General features: G+C 53.0%; 1 long non-coding RNA gene across 1 annotated transcript in view; it reads left to right on the top strand.

Annotated features, from left to right (window-relative positions):
- Positions 1-1,867: 1,867 nt before the first annotated feature.
- The window catches only part of LOC133094871 (uncharacterized), a 249,813-nt gene continuing 231,289 nt past the window's right edge, over positions 1,868-20,391 (top strand). The window contains exon 1 of the long non-coding RNA XR_009701520.1: positions 1,868-2,429. This is a non-coding gene — a long non-coding RNA (uncharacterized LOC133094871). The remainder of the gene's footprint in view (positions 2,430-20,391) is intronic.

The raw sequence follows: 20,391 nt of genomic DNA, 5'->3' as shown, positions 1-20,391 counted from the left end.
CTCCCCCCCAAATTCATATGTTAAAGCCCTAACTCCCTGTACCTTAGAATGGGAGTGTGTTTGGAGATTGGGCTTTGAACAGATGATTAACTTAAAATAAGTTAATCAGTGTGGACCCTAATCCAGTCTGGTTGGTGTCCTTATAAGAGGAGATCGGGACACAGAAACGCACACAGGGTGGCCCGTGTGAGGACACAAGGAGAAGACCATCTACACGCCAAGGAGAGAGCGCTCGGGAGGAACCAGCCCTGCTGATACCTGGATCTCCGACATCCAGCCTCCAGGACTGAGAGAAATAAACGTCTGTTGCTTACGCCGCCCCTTGTGTGGTATTTGTAACGACCACCCAGCTGACGCTGAGGCAGTAACTGAGCTGTGGGGCTGCCTTCTCACGGGCAGGGGATGGTCCGCCGCATCTCCCCTCTGCAGCCCCTGCTCCACCCCAAGGACCACCCCCTCCCGGTCGAGGCTGGGTCTGCAGAGCCCGGGCGGCTGCACCGTTAGTTCTCAGCCTTTAACAGCGAGCTGCCAAGTGGCCAGTTCTGTGCCAGTAAATTGAAGAGGCCGATTTCTGCTCACGGTTGGAAGAGTCTCCTAAACCGAATCTACGTCTGTGCTGAGAGCTCGCTCTGGGGGCCCCCCCATGGGGAAGAGGATGGGCGTGTTCCTCAGGATCTGGGTCGCCAGATGCCGTGGGGACAGCTGGACCCTGAAAGCACCTGCATTGGTGTGAAGTCCTGGCTGCCGGAGGCGGGAGGCCGGGCACCTGGCCGCGACCTCCCGCTGCCGCCGGGCGGCCCCACCCCCCAGCCGCCCCGCCCCCGCGGCGCAGCGCAGCGCACGCGCCAGACTCCCGTGCCCCCCGCTTTCGCCCCCGTTCCCGCAGCCGGGACCTACAGTCACCCTGTACGGAGTCGAGCCGGCGCTCGCTGGGCCGCCCTGGCCGCCTACCCCGGCTCTGGATGTGGCGCCTGCCCGCCGGCCACACTTTTTGTCCTCGCAGTTAGGGTTAGGGCTCCCAGAACCTTCCGGAGTCCGCGGAGCAGAGCCTGACAGACCGGAGCCGGGGCTCCCAGAACCTTCCGGCGTCCGCGGAGCAGAGCCTGACAGACCGGAGCCGGGGCTCCCAGAACCTTCCGGCGTCCGCGGAGCAGAGCCTGACAGAACGGAGCCGGGGCTCCCAGAACCTTCCGGCGTCCGCGGAGCAGAGCCTGACAGACCGGAGCCGGGGCTCCCAGAACCTTCCGGCGTCCGCGGAGCAGAGCCTGACAGAACGGAGCCGGGGCTCCCAGAACCTTCCGGCGTCCGCGGAGCAGAGCCTGACAGAACGGAGCCGGGGCTCCCAGAACCTTCCGGCGTCCGCGGAGCAGAGCCTGACAGAACGGAGCCGGGGCTCCCAGAACCTTCCGGCGTCCGCGGAGCAGAGCCTGACAGACCGGAGCCGGGGCTCCCAGAACCTTCCGGCGTCCGCGGAGCAGAGCCTGACAGAACGGAGCCGGGGCTCCCAGAACCTTCCGGCGTCCGCGGAGCAGAGCCTGACAGACCGGAGCCGGGGCTCCCAGAACCTTCCGGCGTCCGCGGAGCAGAGCCTGACAGACCGGAGCCGGGGCTCCCAGAACCTTCCGGCGTCCGCGGAGCAGAGCCTGACAGACCGGAGCCGGGGCTCCCAGAACCTTCCGGCGTCCGCGGAGCAGAGCCTGACAGAACGGAGCCGGGGCTCCCAGAACCTTCCGGAGTCCGCGGAGCAGAGCCTGACAGAACGGAGCTCCCCAGGAGGCTCTGAGCTCACAGAACCTTCTCGAGTGCGCCACGCAGCCCTGCCCCGCTGGCCCGGCGCTGGCGGCTGGTCACGCGGCCGCTGGGCCGTCGCCGCCCGTCCTCGCAGCGGGCTGCTCTGACCCTCCGTGGCGCGGGCCGCGGCCGTGCGGCGTGGCCGCCTGTCCTCGGTGAACCGCAGGCGCCCGGGGCGGCGCCTCCCGCACTGCCGACTCCTAGGCCTGGGGCAGCGGCCCGTTAGCGAGTGTGCCTTGGCCCTGGTTTCCCAGTTATCTGCTGCGCCACGACCAGTCACTGCAAACCGCAGGTGCTAAAGACGGAAACGTCTCTGAGTCGCACCGTTCCGGAGGGTCACTGCTGGGGTGGCCGGAGGTGGGGCAGCTCGTCATCGCAGCGCCTGTCCGCCCCATGGGACTGCTCGAGTGTCGTTACAACGCAGCGGGTGGTCCAGAGAGCCAGGACGAAGTCCCGGTGCTTCCAGAGTCACCTATGTCGTCACCCAGTTCGGCCCCTCCGACCGGGAAGGACGACCGGGGCCGTGACACCGACGGGCAGGATCCCAGGGCCGACGCGAGGCTGCCGGCCGCTCCCGGTGCAGGTGGAGAGGCACCAGCTGCCCCCGAGCTCGCACCGTGACGCCCGGGGGCTGGAAGGTAAGACGCGCTGTTCGGGGGGCTCTACTCACGGGCAGGACAGCCAAAAAGAACTGCCAGGGTCGTTTTGTCCTTTCTTAACCTCTTAAGTGGGCTGGTGATACTGTGATTTATCGTAAGAAGTTTGTGTTTGCTCTGTCCCCATGCCTGGCCCGGGGCTCCTGGAACCCTTGCAGTTTGCTGAGTGATCAGAGCGATGAGGATGACTTTCTGCCCCCGAGGTGACTGTTGGAACGTCTCATGGTCCCATAGGGTGGCGGCTGATGATTAGAGGGTTGGAATTTTTTCAGCCCCCGCCCCCCCCGCCGCCCCCCCCGCCGCCCCGTGGAGGGGAGGGCAGAGGGCTGGAGATGGAGTCCACTCACCAGTGGCCAGTGGCTTAATCAGCCATGCCCGTGTCATGAGGCCTCCATTAAACCCCCAACGCTTCCTGGTGGGTGGGCACGTGGTGATTCACGGGGAGGTGTGGGCTTGGGGGGGGTCGTGAAGCCCGTGCCCTTTCCCTGTTAAAAAACAGAATTCAGCTGAGTCCATTTGAAAGCTCTGATTGGCTTTATTTTCGATTGGTGAGGCGGGCAGCATGCAATTAGCAGATGGGAAGGAGCTGAGCAGGATGAAGGACTTTTACAGGCAGAAGGAATTACACAGGCAGGAAGCGGGCTGGTTATGGCGGGGTCGCTGTTCTTTAGGGGAGGCAGGTGCTGGTGGTCTGGTTTGAGACCCCATTGCTGGGCGAGCCGAGACCAGAGTTACGTCTAAGTTTGGTGACCTGTTGTCTTTGCCTTGCCCTGTGCGTCCCTTCCGTCTGGCTGTTCCGGAGTCATCTCGTTCTACAGTAAATCCGTAATCTCACGGGTAACAGGTTTCTCTGAGTTCTGTGAGCCATGCTAGCAAATTAACCGAACCCGGGGAGGGGGTCGTGGGAACCTCCAATCTACAGCCGGCGGGACAGAAGCACAGGTGACAACCTGGACTTGTGTTTGGGGTCGGGGGCCGGGGTCATCTCATGGGACTGAGCCTTTCATGGGACTGAGCCCTTAACCTGACGTTCCCTCCAGGTAGAGTGTCGGAACTGAGTTGAATTGCAGGATCCCCAGCTGGTGTTGGAGAATTGTTTGGTGTTGTGTTACAAAATACATACATTGGAATGGGTATCAGAATTGTAGGGATATTTAATTCAGTTATTTTCATTGCTTCTTGTTTATTAATATAAATATTTAAGGCTATGAATTTTCCTCTGAGGAACGTTAGCTCTGATGTACTGTTTTTAGTATATCTGGATATTCCAAATGTGGGTTTTGATTTCTTCTTTAATCCAAATGTTGCTTAAGAGAGAGCTTTAAAATTTCCAGGTAAAGTGCCTTTATATTGGTTTTACGTCATTGTATTGAATTGTGATTAAAGACTTCTTCTGTACTTATTTTTTAACCTAATAAAATGTGTATAGCTTAAAAATTCAGATTGTAGCGCATCAAGCTTAGAACGAAAATCCTGTGCCCTGTCCTACCCAGACCCCTCCCCTGCGGCAACTCTTTCCAGTCCTTTCAGATGTGTGTCCTTCTTGGTCTCAAGGACAGAACTGCTGATTCTGGGCACTTGGGTGTTAGGCATAGTCTGCTGAGGTCATCTTTATAGGATCAGGGTGCAGCTTTTTATACCCTACTGACTCATGCACACGCCCCCGTCATGTCCTGCATTTAACCTGAAACATCACAATTGCGGGTTAAATCAATGTCCCGAGGTTCTATTGCTCTAGGTGTGGATGTGTTCACAATATCCCTGACCCCATTGTTTTCTTAGGCACTTTTCCCCTGGAATGGCCCTCCTTGCTTTTGTTGTATTATTATTCAAACACATCAGGTAATCCGCCAACTTAAATGGATGACAGCCCCGGAGCCCCAGGTGCTTACCTGGTGGGTGCCGTGGTCGCCTTGGTCCTGGGTGCATCCCGGATCTGGGGTCCCCATGCCTGTCCCTCCCTGGCTTGTGCCCTCGTGTAGCCGAGTGCATTCTCAGGGGGCTCCTTCATAAGTGTGTATATGGGGAGGCAGAATTTTTGAGACCTTGGTGTCCAGAAATACTGTATTTTACATACTCTTTAAAATGCATGTTTTCCATTTATCCTGAACTCCAGGTGGGAGTACGTTTTCTCTCAGTATTTGGGCATCGTCCAGCTTCCGTGTTGCTGCGGAGAAGGTGGACGCCCCTGGCCGCCCGACCTCGTGGGCCCTGGGCTGGCCCGACACAAGCGTCTGTGGCATTGATGTGTCTTAGTTGGGGTCCTTTTTCATTCGTTGGCCCTTCGCGAGGCCTCTCAGTGTGGAAACTAATGTTATTCAGTTCTGGAATGTTCTCTTTTATTGTTTTCTGGATAATTTTCTGTCCTTAGTTTTCTCTAGTCTCCCTCAATTCCTGTTATTCAGACGTTAGATGTCTTGGATCGACTATCTGATTTTCTTATGTTTTCTTCCTTTTTGTCCTTTTATCTTACTCCCTGGAAGATTTCCTCAAGTTTGTCTTCCAATCATCCTATTTAATTTTAAAATTTGTGCTCCCACAAATTTAATTTCTAAGAGCTCCTTAGAAATTGTTCCCTGAATTTCCTTTGTTGTTTCCTTTATGGATCTTCCCTTATTGCTCTGCAGGTATTCATTTTAGTTTTACTTTGAAGTTTTGCTCTGCTGCCTGCATCAGAGGCTCTCTGAGACCCTCTGTTTTACTCTGTTTTCCATGTTTGAAGCTTTCTCCCGGTGATCCTTGCCTGTCTATTCATATTTAGAAGGGAGGCACTAAAAGCTGATTAAACATATAATGAGTATTAGTAAGAGCTGAAACTGGAAGTTAGCCCAGTGCCCATCAACAGTAGGATGGATGAAGCCTTATATTCCACAACGGATACTGTGTTGCAGTGAGAGTGAGTGATCTGTACACACATTCGTACAGGCAATTCTCACAAATGTGATATTCAACAGAAGTTGTGCACATGCATGATTCAACTTACAGAACCATAAAAACAGCAAAAGGAATCTCTGTCACCAGACGTCAGCACAGTGGTTGTCTTTGAAACAGGGTGGGGCTGGCAGGGGATGAAGGGCTTCTGGGATGCTGGTGACAGGTGTGTTGGGTTAGCGAAAATCCATCCAGCCAGACACACGTGATGTGTGCACATGACCGTGGATGGATTATACTTAAACACAGTTAAAAGCATATGAATGAAACTGTGTGTTTGGGGTGGGGCTTGTGGATGGGTGTTCCTCCTGGTGGTGACCCCACGCCCTCCCCGTGGTGCATGTGCTGTGAGTGCAGCAGGCAGCGGTCTGGGGTCTCGAGACGCCAGGTGCAGACTTTCTCCTGTTCCCCACTTTCTCAGTAAGGAGGCTCCCGTCTGCCCCAGAGAGCCTCTGGTTCACCTTCTGCAGAGAGTACAGCTGCTGTCTTCTTTGGGGTGGGGAAGGGGGTCCCCTGGCTGCACAGGTCGGTGGGGAACCATGCCGTCCAGCCGCCAGACCCGTCTCCGAGGAACCCGGCATCTCCAATTTGCAGCCTTTCTGGGACTCTTGACTGTGAGGTGGGTTCTGTGTGGCTTCCCCAGTCCTGGCATCCAAACAGTGTTCATCTCCCTGCATCTTCTCTGTTGTCTTTCTGGGCCTCCGATTAGTAAGTGAGGGGCCATCTGGACTGATTCTCTGAGGCTTCGTTTTTCTCTCATATTTTCGTCCCCCTTTCCTTTTCTTCTACTTCCTATTAGATTTCTTCAACTTTATGTTCCAATCCTCATGTAGATTTTTAAAAAACAGCTGTCATAGCTTTACATTTTTAATTAAACTGTTTATCTCGAGATAGTCCTATGCAATTATAAGAAATAATACAGAGGGATCTCATGTACTCTCTACCCAGTTTTCCCCAGTGGTGACACAGGAGAGTATCAAAAGCAAGATACTGACATTAATACAGTCAAGATGCAGAACATTCCACCACCAGGGTCCCTGTACTACCCTTTTACAGCCACACCCACCTCTCCCTCCATCCCTGGTCCCAGGCAGTCACTTGGCTGTTCTCCAGTTTTATCATTTTGTCATTTCAAGAGTGTATGTGAGTGGAATCACGCAGTGTGAAGCCTTCTGTGATTGGCTTTTTTCCACTCAGCGTAATCCCCTGGAGAGTCACCCTGGTTGTCCCGTGTGTCCGTAGTCTGTTCCTTTATTGCTGAGCAGGATTCCACGGTGCGGGTGGACCACAGTCTGTTTAACCATTTACCTGTTGAAGGACATCTGAATTGGTTCAGTTTTTGACTGTTATAAATAAAGCCGCTGTGGATATTCATATTCAGATCGTTTCAGGAACGTAAGTTTTCATTTCTCTGTGACAAATGCCCAAGAGTGCAGTTGTTGACGATAGTTGCATGTTTAGTTTCATGAGAAACGGCCACTGTTTTCCTGAGAGGCTGCACCCATTCACAGAAATGTAAAAGCAATACAATTTCTCTGCATCATCACCAGCATTTGGTGTTATCACTATTTAAAATTTTAGCCATTGTGGTAGGTGTATCTCATTGCAGTTTTAACTTGCATTTCCCTAATGGTAATGATGTTGAACATCTTTCTGTGTTCTTATTTGCCATCTGTCTATCTTCCTCAGTGAAATGTCTGTTCATGTCTTTTGCCCATTTTCTAATTGGATTGTTTGTTTTTTTACTGCTAAGTTTTGAGAGTTCTTCATATATTCTAGAGACTAGTCCTTTGTTGGACTTGTGGTCTGCAAATATTTCTCCCAATGTGTAGCCTTTCTTTTCATTCTGTTAGTATGGTCCTTTGCAAGCAAAAATGTTTGATTTTGATGAATTCCAGTTTATCAGTTTTTCCTTTTACGGATCATACTTTTGGTGACAAGTGTAAGCACTGGCTCTAGATCATGAAGATTTTCTTCTGGTTTTTTTTTCCTAAAAGTTTTATAGTTTTACCTTTTACATAAATCCCATGATCCATTTTGAGTTAATTTTTATATAACAGGTGAGGTTGAAGTTCATTTTTTTTGCAGCTATCATCTGAAAAAGTTGATTATTAGATTTATTTTTTTTAGAACAGTTTTAGATTTACAGAAACATCGAGTCAGTTGTTTGGAGAGTTCCCTTATAATCTGCCTCTCTCACACTTAGTTTCTCTTATTATAAGCATCTTACATTAACGTGGTGCACATGTTCCAATTAATGAACCAATATTAGTGCATTATTGTTAACTGAAGTCCATAGTTCACTCTTACTGTTGCACATTCTGTGGGTTTTCACAATGCATATAGTTGTGTGTCCACCATTACAGTCCCATGCAGAGTAGTTTCACTGCCCTAAAAATGCCCGTGCTTAGTAATCACTGACCTTTGTACTGTCTCCGTAGTTTTTTTTTTTTGTTTGTTTGTTTTAATATCTTTATTGGAGTATAATTGCTTTACAATGGTGTGTTAGTTTCTGCCTTATAACAAAGTGAATCAGTTATACATATGTTCCCATATCTCTTCCCTCTTGCATCTCCCTCCCTCCCACCCTCCCTATCCCACCCCTCTAGGTGGTCACAAAGCACTGAGCTGATCTCTCTGTGCTATGCGGCTGCTTCCCACTAGCTATCTGTTTTATGTTTGGTAGTGTATATATGTCCATGCCACTCTCTCACTTTGTCACAGCTTACCCTTCCCCCCCCCATATCCTCAAGTCCATTCTGTAGTGGGTCTGTGTCTTTATTCCCGTCTTACCACTAGTTTCTTCATGACCTTTTTTTTTTTTTACCCTTAGATTCCATATATATGTGTTAGCATACTGTATTTGTTTTTCTCTTTCTGACTTACTTCACTCTGTATGACAGACTCTTAACTCCATCCACCTCACTACAAATAACTCAATTTCGTTTCTTTTTATGGCTGAGTAATATTCCATTGTATATATGTGCCACATCTTCTTTATCCATTCATCCGATGATGGACACTTAGGTTGCTTCCATGTCCTGGCTATTGTAAATAGAGCTGCAATGAACATTTTGGTACATGACTCTTTTTGAATTATGGTTTTCTCAGGGTATATGCCCAGTAGTGGGATTGCTGGGTCGTATGGTAGTTCTATTGTCTCCGTAGTTTTGCCTTTTCCAAAATGTCATAGATTTGGGATCATGTGGTATGTAGCCTCTTCATACTGGCATCTTTCAGTTAACAATAAGCATTTAAGGTTCCTCCATATATATATTTTTGTGTTTGTGGCTTGATAGCTCCTTTCTTTTTTATCACTGAATAATATTCTCTTGTGTGCATGTATCACATTTGTTTAGCCACGCAACTGTTGACAAATACTTTGAATCCTTCCAATTTTGGGCGATTATAAATAAAGCTGCTATAAACATAGCAGTAGGTTTTGTCTGGATGTAAGTTTTCAACTCAATTGGGTAGATACCTAGAAGCATGGTTGCTGGATTGTATGGGAGGACTGTGTTTAGCTCTGTAAGAAACCTCCAGTCTTCCAGAAAAGCTCTACAATTTTGCGTTCCCACCAGCAGCGAATGAGAGTTTCTGTTGCTCCACATCCTCACCAGCTTTTGGTGGTGGTGGTTTTTAAAACGAGCATAGTGTTGTTGTTTGATGGACTGGATGTAGCATTTCTCTTGTCTCCATAAGAATACTAATTAGCATTTTTTTGCAAGTGTCCTTCTGTTTCCTACCTTACTTTGGTTGCTTCAGTTCCCTTTTCTATGGTCATTTTGTTCTCTGTCCTTCATGTTGGGGCTTTCTGCATATGTCTGGTCATCCTTGGCTTTCCATTCACAATCAAGAGCTAACTGGATGCTCTGCGCTCTCGGGCTGGGCTTTTTGGTTGGTGAGTGGGCAGGAGCAGCTGTTTTATTGGGGGGAGGCCAGATGTCTGATCTTCTACTGGGTGGAGGAGGTGGGCAGCCTCCTTCCTGCTGGTGTTGTGTGTGGGGTGGAGGGGCAGTCTGGGGGGGTGTCCACTCTGCATCAGCCCCGGGCCTCATCCTTGTGGCCTCATGCACTCACCTCACCGTTCAGCACACCCACAGAGGGAGTCTGCAGTCCTGCCCGGTGCAGGGGGTCCAAGACGGGGTTGGCATCTGCCAGGTGTCGGGCGCGGGCCTCGCAAGGGACTTGCTGTAATGCGTAGAGACTCCAGTCCAGCCCTGGTTTTCTTCCTGGCGCCCCTTCCCTTTCCTGCTGGTGCTCTCGCGCCTCTGCGGGGACACGGGCTCAGTCTCAGCGGTTCTCTTCGCTGTCCCTTGGGGTGGGGACTTTCCTGACCTGTTAAGTCAGGTGTCCTTTTTCACACCTTCCGAAGGGTGAGAAAACCTCTAGCCACTGACGGTTCCCTCTGATGTTTCTTATGTCTTTAAATTTTTAAACATCTTAAATTCTTTTAGTATGGTCTTGGGTGAAAGCAGAAAGAAACTCATATGGTTAGTCTGTCACCTTTAACCCCAATCCCTCAATTATTTTATAAATATAAATTAGTAGATAGAGAAATACTTTAAACCTTCCAGCAGCATGTAAAGTAAGAGAAAAAAGGTGACATTTTCTCACTACCTTCTGCCACTTTTCCACTTGCCGGATGTCACACTATCAACTGTTAGGAATGTACTATGTCCGGTGTTTGTCGATGTAGGTGGGTGATTACAGACTGAGAGAACACGCCTGTGTGGGCACATCCCCACAGACTGTGACCACATCACGTGTGCAGACATGCGACGTGCCCCCTGGATTCCCCTTCTAGAAGGGGCTCCCTGGTTCTAAGGCAAGATCGTGTCTTCTTGGGGAGCCTGGGCCAGGAGCAGCAGGAGGGAGGCACCGGTCCTGCCCATCTCGGCTCTGGAGCTCCTGTCAGGCGGCCGGACTGTGGGGTCTGCGTGGAGATGGGGGCCCCCACCCAGCCCTGCCTCGCCCTTCCTTCCCCGGGTGGCCCTCCTGACAGGCCTTCAGCACCACCTTGATGTCACAGCTGCCGCCTGCAGGGTCCAGCAGACCTGCTCTTTTCCCCACCTTGATGTCTTTCCATGTCAATGCATGTAGGTCTGTCCCTGCCTATTTCTTTTTCTTTTATTTTTAAAATTTTGGACCGTGCCCCCAGGCACGTGGAATCTTAGTTCCCCGACCGGGGGTGGAACCCGTGCCCCCTGCAGTGGATGTGTGGAGTCTTAACCACTGGACCGCCAGGGAAGTCCCACCGCCCCATCCTTTTTAACATCTGTATAGTACTTTATAGCACAGAAGTAGTGTAATTATTTCACCATTTTCTTTTTGATGAACCTTTAGAGCTCTCTCCCTTTTACTGAAAATCTTGTGATATTTGAAATCTGTATGTTTCAACACAACAGACTAGTGCCCAAACAATGTGTGCATCTGTTGATCTTCTCTTAGCACCTCTCACTCAGGATACATGCACAGCAGACCCCAAAACACCTCTCCCGTAGAGCAGCCCTTGTGTTCAGAGGGAGGGGAGCGGGCGGGGGACGGAGGGACGCGAGGGCTGTCCCTCGCTGCGGCGGCCTCGCTCTGGAGAGCTGTTTACACACAAACCAACGACAAGATAATTACATGCCACTCCTGCCCACTCATTAAACCCGCCCCGAGAGGCCCCGGGTAGATGCTGCTCTCTTAGCTCTGTTTGAATTACTACACAAATCAGAGAATTTTAAAAATATGAATTTTATTCTCCTCAAATGTTGCTGTAGGATTTTGACAGGTATTTCTTACATTTTGATTCTTAAAAATATTTTCCGTTTTCCATGCTGGTCACCCACAGTTAAATTGGTCATCTGGTCTCTCCTTCCCTGCCTCCTATGACCCTGAGCCCCGCCCTCCCCCCACCCATAGCCCTGACTCTTCTCAGTGTCTGGAGGGGGGCTCCCCTTTCTCATCCCGCCCCTTCCAGCAGCGGGTTGTGCCTGGGGACCCTTTCATGGACTCTCCCCTTCCTCCCCAACGTAGCCAGGAGTGGACACTGGACAGTGTTTTTTTTAGCAGTCCAGCACCAGTCCCCCCCCGCTACTTTTAGTTTAGTGGGTGTTGTGTGGAAAGTTACCTGATGCAATGGGACTACAGTGTCTGTAGGATGGGCGTGTATACCCAGAGGTTACCAGCAGAGGTTCATGGACCATAGCAGATGCTCAAAGCGCACGGCTTGTTAAATAAATAAAAATCACACAACAAGAAGCAAGGGGCTAGAGGTGGGAGGGATGCCCACACTCCCTGCATCTGCTCTGCGATGCCCCAATGTCCAGGCTCCCTCCCCGGTGATGGCACCGCAAGAGGACCAGAGTTGAGGACGGGTCAGGGGGCCAAGGACACGTGCTGGCCCTCCTGGCGATGCAGGAGCAAGGATGCCAGCCAGGAGCTGTTGCAGCCAGCTGGCCAATCGGCAGCCAACAGCAGCTGCAGGTTTTGTCTGGAAGAGGACCAGAGGGGCCCAGTGAGTCACCAGTGAGTGACTGACGTAATGCCTCACAAAACTTTTCTCCTGTATGTTCTCAAACTGTATAGTAGCAAATGCACGTTACAGTCATCTTCGTTTTGAATTGTTTTATGAAATTATGTGATGTTACATCAAAGTGTGTGTACAGCGTATATGAGTCTCTACATTTATAACAAAACAAATACCTGTGCGTCACTCTCAGGCTAACACAGGGGCGTAGATGGTCCTTCAGAGGCCCCGTGAGCCCCCAGCCCCCAAAGCAATTCCCTGTTCTGTAATTTGTGCTGAAAGTTTACAGCTTTCATCGATAGTTTCATCCCAAAACAACATATCCTAGAAAGGCCTTGCTCCTCTCCCTGCTGCAGACGCCTGGAACGCACCTCGGCTCACAGACTGCCGACTCGGGGGCCCTTTGCACAGCATGGTGGCCGCTGCGCACCACTGTCTTCCAGGGGCTCAGGCAGCTGCTCTCCCACCAGCACCTCCAGTGCTCCACTTCGGGCAGCACTCCGTTTTTGTCCAGTTTCTATTTTTTACCCATTTGATGGGTGTGAAATGGATCTCGTAGTTTTCATGTGAATTTCCAAGGTTACTAATAAGGCTTGTTAGACCTTTAGATTTCCTTTGTGTGAAATGCCCATTTTTCTACTACACTGTTTCTTTCTTGACCACTGGCCTCTTTTATATATTTTGGATATTAATCCTTTGCAGTTACACATCTTACAAATATCTTAGTTTGTGGCTAGTGATTTCACTTTCTGTGGGGTTTTGTGAACAGGAACTGGTCATTTTGATACAGTTGACTTTGTCTTTCCTGTTTTCTGCTCCTTGGAGGAACGGCTCTAACCTGAAGTCATGATACACTCTCCTGGCCAGCCTCCTGGAAGTTCTGCATTTATGCCTCTCATCACCTGGAGCTGATTCCTGCTTAGGGTATGAGGCAGGCTCTGATTTATTCTGAGTTTCGTGTGGATCACCCATGATCACATCCTGTGTTTTGACCAGTTGGTCTTTTCCTGCTGACCTGCAGCATCACCTGGGTTATAAAACGAGGTTCCATGGACATGTGGGTCTGTTTCTGGGCGCTCCTCTGTTTTCAGTGAACAACTTTCCTCCTACACCTGCCATCCTTTTGGCAGAATCCTACTCAGGGTCGTCTTGGTGGGAGGGGAGGCTGCCTCACAAGCGGAGGTGCACCTGGGCCAGGGTGCCAACTGCTCCTCACTCCTTGCGGGGTTTCCTGGGCTCTGTCTGCAGATGCCCTAGCACAGCGTGTTCCGGGCAGGTCTGCCTCCTGCTTGCCTCTGGCCCATCAGGCAGGGCACATGTGCCTCAGGGCCTTTGCACCAGCTAGTCCCTCTGCTTGGACACTGTTTCTCCAGGTGCCTGCACTGCATGTTTGCTCCCTCACCTCTGTCTGGTCTTTACTCAAAGCTCCCTCTTCGAGGGAGACCTTCCCTGACCACTCTTTTGAAAATTACAGCCCCATGTCCCCTTGATAACTCCCTCTCCCTGCTTCCAGCTTTAATTATCTTCGCTGAACCTTTACCAACTGACATACTGTATAATTACTTGCTTATTTTGTCCATTGTTTCCCCTCCCCTAAATGAGACTGTGCCCTAATGCCGGACACATGGTAGGTGCTTAGTCACGAGTCACTGAATGAATAAGTGAGAGAATGAGGGATCACTGGGGCCCAGGGCCCAGCACAAAGCGGGTGCTGAGCGAGTGTCGAAGAAAGAACATTCGTGCTGGGACCAGTCATTCTCTTGATGCACTTGGGGCCCCTCAGGGCCCCTCCCATGTGCAGCCATGGCTCTGCCTTTATCCCATCTTGGCTTCCCTGCATCCTTTCAAGTAAGACAGTTTAGACGTGATCCCAGTTTGACAGATGACAACATGACATCCAGAGCCGGTAATGGGCATTTCTCAAGGCAGCCCAGCCTGGCCAGAGAGCTGCCCACATGCAGGCCGGCCCAGCACCCGGTGACACTCATTTCCTCATCCCGACCATGAAGCTACCACCAAATTCTTCCAACGTTTCTTTCTGAAGAGCTGTTGCTTGGCAATGGTTGCTAGGCAAAAATTCATAATTAATGAAGAGTTCAGGGCTGTTGATCGGAAGCCCTCAGGAATGCCGAGACACCTGCAGGCTGAGGTGGGCAGAATTCTGAGACGGCCCGAGATGCCTGTCCCCAGAGGCACACACCCTGGGTGATCTCCTTCTCTTGAAAATGGGCAGAGCCTGTGATTCAGTGGGATAGCTGCTCCCTGGATTAGGTTACATTACGCGGCAGAGGGGTGTGTAGGATGGTCACTCCCCTGATCACGCTGAGTCCAGTAGGCTCCGTCCTAGCAGCTGGAGAGCGTTCTCCTGGGCCGTGAGGAAGTGGCGCTGTGCTGTGGCGGCGCCCGCTGGCAGCCAGCAAGGAGCCGGGACCTCGATCCCACACCTGCAAGGAATGTATCTTGCCAACAACCAGTGAACCTGGAGGAGGACCCAGCCAGCACCTTGATTCTGCCTGGGAAGCCCTCGGGCAGAGGACAAGCTAACCCAGGCCAGTACCTGACCCACAGAAGCTGAGGGATCATAATGGGTGTTACATCACTACATTCGTGGTAATTTGTGCAACACAAGAAACCAACACGCAGGCCTTGGGGCACGGGGTGGGGATCAGCTTTTAGGATTGGCCTTGGTGCTGCAGTTGGCCGCCAGGACCATGAGGAGAGGAAGGAAGGACCCAAGACGACTGTGCACTGACGCTCAGACCTTTTCCACGTTAATGCAGGTGGGCCGACCTCACTCTTTGCAAGGCTGCATTGTCCTCCTCTGGACGCATGTGCCTAGTGATGGAATTTAGGTGTCCCCCCCTTTTCTATCTTACTGTCCCAAATACTTTAAAAATGAAGCGTGGGGATGTTGCATTTTGAGAAAATCTTGCTCTGAGCCTTTGAAAGAAGATCCACTCAGAGGTCAGGGCATGGGCAGGCTGGGCCGGGTCCCTCGTGGGCTCAGGCTCCTTTCCACCGGCTGTTGAGAACTTGGCACACCCGCCTCCCTGCCCCACAGCCACGTCTGAACGATGGGCGGGCGAGCCTGGGCTTGAGGACGTGCTCCCAGGTGTGCCCTCTGGGCTGGTGGTGGAGGCCCCTCAGTCCTAGAAAACCATGGAGGCCTCTTCCCAGAGAGAGGGGCTCGGGCCACAGGTGCCGCTGGTAGAGGGGAAGGAGCCGTGGCCCCGCAGTGCTGGCGCCGCCCTCAGCCCCGCCCACCTGCCTGCTGGCCCTGCCCACCGCCCTGCTCCCGCTCCCCCGTCCTGGTCCCCGGTGGACCTGCGGTTGTGAAGAGGCCCCCGAGGCACAACAGCTGGTGGGAAGAGGGGATGCAGATTAGGTGACTCAGAGGGAGGCTGGTGAGGGTAAAATGAGGAATTAAGCATAACAGTAAAAGAATGGATCTTGTTATAACGTGTAACATAAGATTTTGAAACAAGGGATTTAAGGAAAGATGAGACCTTTAGAACGTAAAAAATCATAAAATAAAAGATATGAAAATGAGATTCAAGATAAAGAGATGAAGGAAGAAACCAGCGAGGTGCTGGAGCAAAGATGAATGAGGTTGGAGTTAACACCCACGACATGATGTTTTAAGTAGATGAAACCGTAGATTGAACATGAGAATTAACGGCTGAGTTGTTATGACTGAAAATGAACATAAAAATACAATAAAAGAACAATACTTTAAACGATCCCCCCCAACCCACCATCATAACACAAAAGCAACCCAGCCATCCTCAAATAAAACCAGGAAGGAAGTTGGAAGATGGCAGATTAAGTAAGAATGCAAGTAAGGTCAGTTCAAACCACAGACATCAATAAAGTGACATACAGATAATGAGCTCGAAAGTTGTAAAATCCTATTTTCTTCCTCCAAAAGCCCACAGCCCCAAAGGGTGGGATTTCCAGAAGCATTCAAAGCCCTCCACTCTGGCCCAGTGCTCTACCTGCCCTGCTGCCACCCTGGCCATCTTGTCGCCCCTGCAACCCGTCCCCCTCCCTCTGAGTGTGGACCCTGTGGAACTCCCCGAACTACAGCCACTGGGCCGTCCTGGTTATGTCACGAATGGACGGATGGACGGACAGACGACCGGGTGAGAGAGGCTCCCAGCTGCGAGCCTGTGGCAGAATTGCCTGGAGGCGTGTGGAGCCCGGCCCCAGGAGATGGGAAGGTTCAGCACTAAGGCCTGCAGGTGAGCAGGTCGCTGCTGCTGCAACCACATTCGGGAGTACCTCTCGGGACACAGGCACCCGGGAGCTGGCCCTCTGCCTGCCCACTGCCCGTGTTATGGGCCAGTGCCCTTGACCACTACAGGGTGGAGGCCTGAAGGTGTCAGGGGGATGGCTGGTCTGCCTTGGCTGATGCACCTCTTACCCCGGCCCCCTTCCCCCACCCCCGCCCAGACTTTGCAGGGAGTGTCCACGAAGCTTCCCACTCCACACCCAACTCCCCCCATCCTGGTCCTCTTCCTGAAAGATGCATGGAGTTTGAAAATTTCATCAAAGCTGCTTGCTTCCTGGGCTCACAGGCAGGAGGGCGGTGCTGGGAGCCCTGGGGGGCCTAGGGCCGTCATGCTGCTTGGCCAGCCCTGGACGCTGCTCTGGGTTTTCACAGGACTCAGGTGAGGAGCAGACGGGCTGGGGGGAGCTAGGGGAGCCCCTGGTGTGCATACATGCGCAGTGGCGGGGGTGAAGTGTGGGGTCGGCAGGAATAGGGGTCAGTGAGTGGGCAGGGGTGTCCCCTGTCACTGGACAGCACACGTCCACTCTCTTGTCCTCTGTAGCTTTTTTCTTTGTTATTTAAAAACAGATAATGCATTTACACAGTTTAAAAACAAGGGTGGACATGCTAGACTGTTTCTCTTCCTTTGCTGCCATGAACGCTGCGGGGACACCTTCGCCCAGGTGCCATTGCAGGTGGGCAGGTGCGTCCGCAGGGCAGATCTGGAGGTGGGATTGCGGGGTCCGTTTGATGGCATCCCCCGGCTTCCCTCACACAGGGTGCTCCGTGGGGCGCCCCCGGCAGCAGTGTAGGCAGTGTGTGTTTCCCGTGTTCTCGCCAACAGAGCGCTTTGCAAACACCTGGAGATTTGCCAATTTGATGGGGAGACATTTGGAAAACTATAAAGAAGCTGGTTTTCCCTGTCCTCTTCAAGCCGCTTTCTTAGCAGACAGTGGCAGGATGAGCTCTCCTGTGACCGGAGGATGACAAGCCTGTTTAACGTTGTTGGTGTATATGCTTGCACACGTGTGTGCATGTCTTACTCAGAGCATCCCCGCCTCTGAATCTGCAGGGCCAGTCACGGAGCAGAAGGGGGCTTCATGGGAGCGCAGAGCCCGTTGCCTTCTGTGGGGAGGGAACGAGTGCCCTCAGCCCTGCTCCCCGAGATAAGTTAGGGGGTCCTGGCGGGCGGGTCTGCGTGACGAGGGGCCAGCTCCCGTGAGGGCTGGGCGGGGAGGTGGGCGCAGCTAAGGCTGGGCCGTGGGGTTGGCTTGGCCCTGGCAGAGAGTGTGCTGAGGCGGGGTGCTCCCTGGAGCCAGAGGCAGCACCCACTTGCCAGGGAGGCGTGGCGGTGTGCTGCTGGGGCGGGTTATCAGGCCACCTCCGGACATCGGGCTTTCAGCAGGAGCGTTTACTGTTTCTCCAAGTGGAGGTGGGTGGGCTGAACTAGGCTGGTGTGGGCCCGTGTGGACTGGTCTAGGCTGGTCTTGGGCTGGGCTGAGCTTGCTTGAGCACCAGTGGTCAGTTGCAGGTCTGCTGGGGCTGGCTGGTCTAGGTTAGCTCTGCTGGCACAGCTGGCTGTCTTCCACGGAACCTCCCACTCTACGGCAGGCTGGCTGGGCTTGTCCTCGGGCAGAGGCTGGCCCTGGGAGAGAGACTGTGGGCTCAGCACTGGCACAGTATCATCTCCACTCCCCCCCCCCTCCCGCCACCATCTAGTGGCCAGAGTGAGTCACAGGCCAGGGCAGGCCAGACTGTCAGGTGGGGACATGGACTCCAGTCCTTGATGGACACTCTATACCGTTACATGGCCCGGGGTGTGGACACAGGGAGGGGGAGCCGTGCGGCCAGCACTGGGATCCATCTCTTGCAGCAGGACAGGCGTGCTCGGGCCCTCTGTGCAAAGCTGACCACCAACACTCAGCACACAGGACACAGCTGGGGGCCGGGACATGGTGACGGGCACGACGTGGCCGTGGCTCCTGGGAGTAGGGAGAGCACGTGGATCTGATGGAAGATGGGAGGAGGATCCCTGGGGAGAGGTTTGGGCAGGGGTTTGAAGCATGTGTAGGAGTTCACCTGTGACAGTAGGGTGGGGCAGGGGCCTCCTGACTCCTGGGTCCCCCTCCTGAGCCTGGAGTCAGAAGGCAGAGGAAACCCAGCCTAGAGCTGAGGAAGGGGGAGCCTGTGTGCACGTGGCAGTCGCTCTGGAGCCCCCAGTCCTGTACTGGCTGCTCCTGACCAGGCAGCCCAAGGATTAAACAGACTTCGTTAGGATTACTGCTGCCAATCAAGTTCAAGTGCATTTTTAAGAGCTTAATTTGCGGCCCTAGGTTTCAAATAAAATCATCAAGTCCAGTCGATTAAACTTATTAAGACGGGTGGACTGGCTGGCGTTCGTGCTGCCATCAGATTCGGAGAATTAATTAGGGGCCTGTTATCCTTTGTTGGGATTAGCGGAGCCAGCCCAGAGGCCCAGGGTTTCACTGAAAGACAGGCCAGTAATCTCTTTAGCGGAGTCCCAGGAGACAGAGCTCTGGGCCGCTCCTGTGAAGCAGGAAGCACCGTGCTGGGCGTCTCTGATCCGCCCTGCAAACCCGGGAGCCCGTGGGTGGGGGTGGGAGGCTCCAGGGACCCCACCCTGGGTGGCACTTCGGGTCACATGGCCTGCACACCATCCTGACCTCACAGTCACCTAGGAGGAGGGGGACTTGTGTGGAGGACGTCTGTGGGCACCTTTGCTTTTCAAAAGTGTCCCCCATCCCAACTGGTGGGATTTCAAGGCTCCATCTTCTTATTAACCCAGCCATGTGACCAAGCTGGCTGCCAAGAGCATCCTCATCTCTGGGGAGGGGGGGGGGGTGGGGGGTGGTGGTGGTGGTTGGTTGGTTTCTGTGCACCATGAAGAGCCAGGCAAAGCATGCAAGGGGTCTGGTATAGCCCAGGGTTAAACAGTAGCCTGGAACTGCCGAGCCAAGCATGCACTGCCTGAAATGTAAGCCAACCCTGAGGAGGATGGAGACAAGAGAGATGAGTTTCTAATGACACTGGGTGAGCGCCTGGATCAAGCCATACCTGAAGCTTTTCCTTGGACTTTTCAGTTTCATGAGCCAATATGTTCCTCCTTTTTCTGCTTATGCCAGTTGAAACCAAAAGGGTCCTGATAAATCAACCCAGATCTCAGGTCTTCTGCCTTCCATGCATCGGAGCTGGGAAGGACTTTAGAGGATCTCTGTCCCTCCCATTTTATATGTGGGAAAACTGAGACCCAGAGCATCGGAGACGACTCTGGGTGGAACTCTTGGTTCCAGGGACAGTAGAGATGGTAAACTAACTCAAAGTGGCCCAAGAAAAGAATATATGGGGTCCCAGGGCAGAAAAGGGGGAGCCTTTGGAGGTGGCTGGAGCAACTGCTTCTGTAGGGGTCCCAGGCCTCTCTCCATCCCTCGGCTCTGCTCTGGGGCAGCTCCCCCCAGGCCAGGCCAGGGCCTGACTGTGGTCTCTTCAGCTCCTCCAGCAAAAAAAGAGAAAGTGGGAAACTTTCTCTTTACGTCCCAGGATTGTGCCTGTTTGGCTCTGACAGGGTCACGTGCCTATGACCAAATGCCAACTCAAGGAAAGGCAGTGCCCCCACCGGCCAGGGCAGGTCACACCTGGGAGCTGGGGATGAAGGCCGCACCAAGAAACCATGTGGCCTGAGAGCTGGGGGGACCCCACGAATGCCTGGGGCAGTTACTATGCATGCCAGGCAGGCAAAGACCACGGAAACAGAGTGAGAGTGGATGGCAGGAAGAAGGGATGCACTTGAGGAGGGGGAGGGGCAAAGGTGCGGTCGCTGGGGCAGGTGGCAGGTACAAGAGCCTGAGGCCCTGACGATCTTGGGTGTGAAAGCACTCTGCAGACCTTGAGGTCCTCCTGCAGCCTGCAGTCAGGACGCCCCTGGGGAGGGGTGGGTGCCCTGGGGTCATCCCTGTCTGCCAGGCACCGGGTCAGAACACGTGGTTCCTGGCTGCAGTGACTGGCTCAGAGGTGGGCAGTCAGGTGTGCAAAGGATTCTTTCCACACGTGACGTTGGAGACTCTGGGCCTGGGGCAGGTAGGGGCCCCGTCCGCCATGAGGAGAAGCTGGCAGGAAGGACAGGCTGGCCCGAGAGGTGGGAGGTTGAGGTGGGTGCCGAGGATGCTGCTGAGCCGCGCCTGAAGCTTGTACCTGCCTGGGGCCCCCAAACC

Source organism: Eubalaena glacialis, chromosome 7 (assembly GCF_028564815.1).
Source record: "Eubalaena glacialis isolate mEubGla1 chromosome 7, mEubGla1.1.hap2.+ XY, whole genome shotgun sequence".
In the NCBI taxonomy this organism is placed as follows: Eukaryota; Metazoa; Chordata; class Mammalia; order Artiodactyla; family Balaenidae; genus Eubalaena; species Eubalaena glacialis.
This window is presented reverse-complemented; position numbering and strand designations above follow the sequence as displayed.